General features: G+C 39.4%; 1 long non-coding RNA gene across 1 annotated transcript; it reads left to right on the top strand.

Annotated features, from left to right (window-relative positions):
• Window positions 1-2,914: 2,914 nt before the first annotated feature.
• LOC122001887 lies at window positions 2,915-5,624 on the top strand. Its single transcript, XR_006117516.1, has 5 exons — window positions 2,915-3,312; window positions 3,406-3,499; window positions 3,597-3,689; window positions 3,983-4,046; window positions 5,062-5,624. It is a non-coding gene; the product is annotated as an uncharacterized LOC122001887 (long non-coding RNA).
• The last annotated feature ends 2,942 nt before the right edge of the window (window positions 5,625-8,566 follow it).

Here is an 8,566-nt window from a genome sequence, read left to right as displayed (position 1 = left end):
TGCTCCAATAACCAAGAAAACCTAGTGCCTCGCCACAGCCTAAAAGCCAATTAATGAAATAAGATCTTTAATTGACTAACTAATAAAGTATTTAATTATAATTAATACTTTAAATAGTTACTCAAATATTTTTTTTTAACTTAGAATTTTCTTTTTTCAAAACTTAAAGTTTCTAAAATTATTTATGTTGCAAATTTTTTAAGTGATATCAAAATTATTTTCATATTTTTTTCAAAGTTTTCAAAATCTTGATAAGTTTTTTCAAAATGTTGAAAAATTAGAGTTTTTTTTTACTAAAAAACTTTTTTATTTTTGAAAAGTTACCCTTAAGATTTTCTTTAATACCCCATTTTTTATGTGATCAAAGGGGGAGAAGGGAAGATTAAGTTTAGGGGGAGGTAGCTTAACTAGCTTAACTTTTTTCAATTTTTGCACTTAATTATAAAATTTATTGCTCTTACTTTATGTTGGCTTACCCTAACTTAACTTGGGTTGCTCACATCAAAAAGGAGAGATTGTGGGTATCCCAAGATAGTTTTGATGTGATCAACCAAGTTAGGTTAGGTCCTGTTATGTTTAATCTTGTGTTTAAGTGTGCAGGAGCTTAGAAGTATAGGATATCAAGTAAAGACACAGTTAGGAAGAAGGATGACAAGAGAGAGAGTCGATGGATTCAATGCGTCTGAGGGACAAGGTACTGTGGAAAAGTACACGGGTGGACGAGAAGGAGGCACATAGCATTGTCGAGAGACGAGAAGCCGGAGCGGAAGCTTGCTCGAGAAGGCCGGAAGTTGGGTCCGGGTGAGCCCTATTCCGGATGGTCAAAATCACCCAAGTGAGCAGAGCCGGAGCGGAAGACCTGAACTGATGCGAGCGGAACCGGAGTAGGAGACCGGGACCAAAAATCAGCAAAAGTTAATTTTTGGCCCCGGGGCGCCCTGACCTGGTCGTGGCGCCCAGACCAGTCCGAGGTGCCCAGACTCCGGGCTTTCGGAACTCAATTCTTAGCCAATTTGACGTGGCATTTGAACGTTGCGTCAGGGATAAATTTTATCCCATTCCAGGCATCTGGAACCCTTCTAGGCACCCCGAGCAGAGCTATATAAGCAACCCTGCTCCTAGAAGGTAAAATGAATAAGAAAAATAGAGTAACAATACTTGTGCTTGAGTTTGTCTGAGTTTAACTTTCTGATTCTGTGCGCTCATTACTATATGAGGCTTCTCCACCCAGAGGAGATTTTTAGTCTGCTTTTTCATCTGTCTTGGATTAACAACCTCTCTGGTTGTAACTAAGTAAATCCGCTGAGCCTCGACTTTTTGATTTATTATTTTTTCCAATGTTTATGCAAGTGTGTTAATTAAGTTATAAGTTTGAGAAAGATCTTTTTTATTTTTGTGTAGGGGCTATTCACCCCCTCCCCTCTAGTTATCCGCCAAGGGTCCTAATACGTTTTAGTATATGACTTACACAGATGTAGAAAGGACTGAGTTGGATGTATACCATTATTGACTTGACCAGTGCCCTAGACGTTTTTTATGAACTTGATCAACCTAGTATTCTTAGGGTATTTTGATCAGTTGACCATGTCTTCATTGATGATATTATGATATATTCCTAATCCAGGGTGGATCACGAATAATATGTTCATATAGTTCGGGAGATGTTTCGACGGTAACATGTTTATGCGAAATTCAATAAATGCACATTCTAGCTACTTCTGTGAGATTTATGGGACACATTGTCTCCAACATGGGCATATCAGTGTATCTATAGAAGATAGAGACTGTTACCAGTTGAGAGTAGCCGAAGTCTGTACAGGAGACTCGCAGCTTCCTCGGTCAGATTGGATATTACCATAGATTGATTGAGGATTTCTCTAGCATTATTATGTCGTTGATTGGTTTTTCTAGGAAGGGTATAGAACTTACTTGGACATATGCTTATGAGATCAGTTTCAGGGGTTGAAACGAAGACTAATAACATCACCCGCCTTAGTTCTACTTTCTAGTGTAGACGGATTTATACTCTACATGGATGTATCATACCAGGGGTTAGATGCAGTTCTGATGCAGCATAAACAAATAGTATCATATGGTTCTCAATAGCTATAGGATCATGAGAAGAATTGCCCGACTCATGATTTTAGAGTTAGTAGTTATCATTTTCACATTGACAATATGGTGACATTATTTATACAGTATTCATTATTACCATGGGAGATTATGTGTTTCCTGAGTCTCATCCTGTCTAAGAGGAGTTACTCAAGAAACATACTAATTCAGATTTGGAATACATTTGGATGGTACCTGAATGTATAGAGACTTGGAGGATTCCTATTAGTGGAACGACATGAAGAAAGATATCGTAGGTTTTATGTAGCTTGATGTCTAGTATGTTAGCAAGTGGTGGGTTGAACATCAGAGACTAGTAGGATTGTTTCAGTAGTTTCAGATACTGGAATAAAAATGAGAGCATATTATGATGGACTTTGTTGTGGGATTATCTAGGATACAATGTGATTTGGGTAATCGATGACTGATTAATCAAATCCGCTCACTTCTATCGATTCGTAAGATGGATTCTTTGGATTGATTAGTTGAGTTGACTGTAGAGAGATCACTAGACTTCATGGTGTACTTCTAAGTATCATACCGGATAGAGACTCGCGATTTACATCACAGTCCTAGCAGAGTGTATAGCAGACTATGAGTATAGATGTGAGATACGTGAAAAAATAATAAAGGGTTTTAGGAGAATAGCCTAATCATAATTTATAGGAATTTTTAGAGATTTTTCTGGATTTATTTGGAGTTCGCATGATATAATTTAAGGGGATAAATTGTTAAGTATAAAGAGGTAATGGAAATCACCATTTGAGGAGGCTTAATAGGGGAGTTAATAATAAGTAGATTAATTAAACTCTACCTATACAAGTTGGGCAACAGTGCCCTAAAACGCTAATCACCTCTTTGTGCTTACCTCTCCCGAAGTCGCCGATCCACACTGAGAGCTCGACGGCCATCTCAACACCGGATCGCGCCGGCGCCACATCGTTAGTCGAGTCTCCAATCTCCTCAACTTCTCATTTGTAGCGTTCCTCTCCGAAATGCTGCCTCGAGTCAAGGATCTTCAGTTGGGTGAGGGGATTTGAGCTCCGGTGTCGTTGGAGTTGAATCGCCGGTCCCAAGGCCCGATCTTGGTTGAGAGGGTGTGCTCCAAACGGCGGTCTCATCTTCTCAAGCCCTAAAGCCGGGTTTTCTGTCGGATTCCCTTCGCCGCTTGTGGGGGGTATGCCATCGAGGTAGGTTGAGGTATGGATTGTTGTTTTGGGTTCTTTAGCTATGGAGATCTGGGATTTGATGCCAGGTTGGGAGGTTAGGTTAACTGGGAGTTGATCTTGGCAGTGGCACACCGTAAAGGACTCGGCCACAAAATTTCCAGCAGCAAATTTCATCGGTGGGCATTCTAAGCAGCTATTCTCCGGTCGTGAACCACTAGGTAAGGCATCTACAGCTTTGGACAGTAGATATGTAGATCTAGGTATGGATTCCAGTGTGGATCATGGGTTGATTAGGGTGATTGTATTTGTTTGTAGCTTTGTAGAAGCTCCAGTTGTGGATCTGTGGAAGCAGGCATCACCAGTGGGCTTGTGCTAGCAATTTCACCGCCTGGCAGTGGGTCAACAGAGGTGAGTTTATTGTAGGATGAAGCTTTGGGTGTTGGATACCTAGTGTTGTTAAATCTGTATCAGTGTTATTTGTGTTTAGGGAACAAATTCGTGATTTGGTAACCATAATTGTTGTAGTGTGTTGCTAGAATTGTGGGAACTGAGAGTGTAAATTAGGGGGTTTGGATTTGTTTAGATTAGTAATGGAGATTAGTAGAAGGTAATGAATGAGCTCGGATCAGTTACCTGTTTCATATATTTGTTTAGTTATGTAAATTCATACGAATTTGGTTAAAATTGATACATTGACGCAGAACTTTGATCGAGGCTGGTGTCGTGACAAAGGTGACATCGGATTCAGACTACTTTTAGAGGCGGGTACATCTTACTTTGTTTCTTTCGCTATTGCCCTTAGTGCATGAGTTGTTTGCAGATTAAAGTAGAGTTTACCTTGACTCTACTCGTATTATTTTCTTGTGCTTGATACTTTATCCACTCAACCTTCGAGATGTTCAAATTTATTTTTATATAGTCTCACATTGTATCCCTGATAATTAGCAGATACTAGACACCATGCTTACTGGTTTGACTACTGTTTATTCACGTATCTTATTGAGCATGCGGCTTCATGTAGCATACCTGATTTCTGTTTATATATATATATATATGATGACTGTTGTAGTTTACGCATCATGTTATTGCATGCATGCCAGCGACCATGTCTTCCTTGTGGTTGAGAGGGTCGTTGGCCAGGGCCGCACATTCGACCACTCATGGGTAGTGGTAACTGGAGTGTGCCTCTTGTCCTGTCGTGCTTCCACTCACTCACTCATGGGTAGTGATAGCTGGAGTTACGAGCAGCAGGGACCCTCATCGTAGATGTAGTTAGTTAGCTACTATACAACTGCCCTTTCGATCACTCGAGAGTAGTGGTAGCTGGAGTGGTGTACAGTCTGTCACTGATTCGACCTCTCAACCATACAGGGGTCATGGTGTAGAGAGGTGAGCGGGAGTGACCATCTGTGCATACGTTGTTACCGTTATATTTGCTTATGCTGCTGTTTGTTTACTTACGATGTGCTCTTATTATATACCTATTATATATGCTTGGACACTGGTTTACTTTGATAGTATACCTTACATGCGATCCTTGTAGTTACGAGCAGCATTGTAGCAGATTTGTGCTACCACTGACCTTGTATTATTAGCCTAGGATATGATTTTAGGTATGATCATGTACTATAATTTCATTGTAGTATCTACTATTTATCTCTCTGAGATTGTATATTTTTGTATCCTTGGTTCATTATTACACTCATACACTATCTATCTATTATCTGCTGAGTCTTAGCACTCACCACCCGTAAATTGATTTTCTTTCGCCTGGTAGCAGATAGTTGATACCAGTACACTTGGTGGTGGATCCTGATTGTCGGTCCCACGGCACATACGAGGACGGGTTTCTAGTTTTGTTTTCCGTTTTGGTTGTATTTTGAACTTGTGAAGTTGGTATTGTAATAATTCCTCGTGAACTTGATGTTTTGGCTTGCGGTATCTTGTACTTGGTTTTATTGTTGTAGAGTTAAGCCGGGTCGGCCCGCTGTGAGTAGTTTTTGATGTGTTGTGCCTGATATTTGGTTTTTCCGCTGTGTTTTTTTCAGTCATGTGGGCTACATAGTATCTGCGTGATTATGCTTTGTTCCAGCCGTGTGAGTTGTATTATAAACTGTGTGGATATGTGTCGATCCAGCCGTGTTGGCTATGAATTGCATATGAGTAACTTTTGGCTATGTGTACTGGTTTCATTTATCTCTGCTTTACGGGAGGTGTTGTCCGATTTTCGTCGGACAACCTTACCCTCGGTATCTTGTACTTGGTTTTATTGTCGTAGAGTCAAGCTGGGCTGATCCGCGGTGAGTAGTTTTTGATGTGTTGCGCTTGATATTTGGTTTTTCCGCTATGTTTTATTTCAGCCATGCAGGCTACATATTATCTGCGTGGTTATGCTTTGTTCCAGCCGTGTGGGTTGTATTATAAACTGCATGGATGTGTGTAGATCCAGCCGTGCTGGCTGTGAATTGCATATGAGTTGCTTTTGGCTATGTATACTGGTTTCATTTACCTCTGTTATAGGGGAGGTGTTGCCCGATTTTCATCGGACAACTTTACCCTCGGGGCATAACAATTTATTGGTATCAAAGCCACAGGTTTATGATGCCTTTTCTGCAAGTTTTGGATTATTCGAGATTTATTTCCTCGATGTGACTTTTTGAGTTTTGAGACCAGGCAGTGGCGGAGCACCTCCAAGATATAGGATGTAAGTTTTATAAGCATAATCATATATTATTGGTAGTACTTATTAGTTGCTTATACCAGGTGTGAGACGTGGTCGATCGACAGCTTATTATTGTCGTGGTCCTTGATGACCATGGAAATAACCTAACGAGTTTGGGAAGCCAGAACCAGTGGCCCAAGAGGCAGATTCTTCTAAGGATCCAACTGATGTGGAGACTGTTAGTCGGGGACAGGTCCAACCGACTCCTAATAGAGGTCAAGGACGTCAGCCTCAGAGAATTCCTTCTATTGTTCCACATGTGGGGGATTAGGGATTTCAGCCTCAAGGGATTCCTTCCGCGATGCCATCAGTAGTTGCTACACCTGCTACTACCGGTTGGATGATGGATAAAGCTCGTATACTATTATTAGCGAGGTCTGTAAAGGGCAGATTTACTTTATACCAGGGCGGAGAAGATTCTTGGGTTGCTCGTAGTTGGTTGAAGAATTTGGAGAGCACATTCGGATACATGAGTTGTATCGATGAAGAGAAAGTGGAACTGACCGCGTATCACCTCCGGGATCAGGCGACCACATGGTGCGACATGCAGAAGATGATATTTGGGGAGCAACACATCACGTGGTCGATATTTTGAGATGCTTTTGAGAGGCAATATTTTCCTGCTACATTTTGTCTAGCCCGACGCAAAAAATTTCTGAATCTCAAACAGGGCAACCGTTCAGTGATGGAGTACAACACAGAATTCAGTAGACTGATTGAATTTTGTCCTCATCTAGTGGCTCAGGATTATGATCGGATGCAGCAGTTTACTCAGGGTCTTACAGCATACATTTAGCTCAGGATGTCAGGATTTCCGAGTAGCTCCTATCGAGAGGTATTGAATCGAGCATTATTTATTGAGATGACCCAACAGTAGGTGACTTAATTGAAAGGTAATGATAAATAGTTGTCATAAAAGAGAGGGAATAGGAGCTAGGGCTCTCGGGCTACTTTCGGAGGATCTTCTGGGCCTCAGAAGACGGGGCAAACATCAGATAGAGGTTCTCGTTCCTCTCAACGAGACTGAAAGGACTTTGAAGGGACCATGTGCTTTCAGTTGTTAGAGTGTATACTAAAAGGCTAGCTTTTTGTAAATATTTATTTTGAAATAAAGAATCACATTAGTCAAATGTCTACATTTATATGCTAAGTGTAGTTGTTCAATTAATTTATATTGTAGATAACAGGTGTGTGGTGTCACATATAAAAGATCATGTTATCAGTTCCTTATAAATTATAAACAGTAGCTCAAGACTAAGATGGATAGGAACAAGCCATTGGAATAGTCGCAGTGTAATTTGATATTAGTTTATCTTGACTATAAAATTATACTAGTACACTCTGAGTGTATTGAGCATGACCATTTAAGGTAAGTTCTTTTTATACTGACTGCATAAAAGAACAAGACCTTTGTTATTATGGAAGTGTGTGCTCTTAATCCTGATATAATAACAAGTGCATATATTTAGTATCTATTTCTTTAATTTAACAAAGGGTGCGATTTAGTTCAATAAATCAATAGGTCTGATAAGTTGGAAAATAATATTATTTATAGTGTGTGTTGTTGATTATAGAAGGAAACTGTGTCCTAGGAATCTAGGTTGATGATGCCTCTAAGAGGAACTCATAAGGATTGTCATGTAAACCCTGCAGGTGGATTTAGTCCGACATGACGATAAAGTTGAGTAGTACTACTCTTGGAGCTAGATATTAATTAAGTGAGTTGACAATAATTCATTTAATTAGTGGACATTCTATATCTTAAATACAGGGAGACTAACACGCTCGTGATAAAAAGGAGCCCATATAGTAATATGGGATTGGTGCGGTAGTTCAATAATAACTCTTTAGTAGAATGAGATATTATTGATGAACTCGAGTTAGGTGTTCGGAGCGAACATCGAAAGCTCAAGTTCATCGGGAGACCAAAATCAATTCCTCCTCTCGGTCTCTGTCATAGCTTCTTATTTATAAAGTCTTATACCCACCTTCTTACCCATCCTTAGGTGGCTGGCCAAGCAAAGCTTGGAGCCCAAGCAAGGGCCGACCAAGATAAAGCTTGGATGGGTTGAGGTGTGGCCGACCCAAGCTTGGAGCCCAAGCTTAGGTGGCTGACCACATAAAAAATAAATGGAATTTATTTTAAAATCTTTCCTTATGTGGAAGCCATGGTTTTAAAAGAGAATTTAAAATTTAAATCTTTCCTTTTATAGCTTTCTACAAAAAATTAAGAGAAAGGTTTGATATCTTTCCTTATTTGTAGTTAAAAGGAAGATTTTAATTTTTGATAAAACTTTCCTTTTTGGTAACCATCCTCATGATTTTAAAAGAGTTTTAAAATTAAATTTTACCTTTTATACTTTCTACAAAGGATTAAGAGAAATGTTTGATATCTTTCCTTATTTGTAGATTGAAAGGAAGATTTTAATTTTGGAGAAAACTTTCCTTATTATAAGCATTCATATGTTTTAATAGAGAGATTTTAATTTATAAAAGTTTCCTTTTATAACCAATCATGAAGGGAATTTTTTAAAGAGAAATTTTTATTTTAAAAATTTCCGGA

This window comes from Zingiber officinale, chromosome 7A (genome assembly GCF_018446385.1).
Source record: "Zingiber officinale cultivar Zhangliang chromosome 7A, Zo_v1.1, whole genome shotgun sequence".
NCBI lineage: Eukaryota > Viridiplantae > Streptophyta > Magnoliopsida > Zingiberales > Zingiberaceae > Zingiber > Zingiber officinale.
Note: the sequence above shows the minus strand (reverse complement) of the source record. Positions and strands in the feature narration are given on the sequence as shown.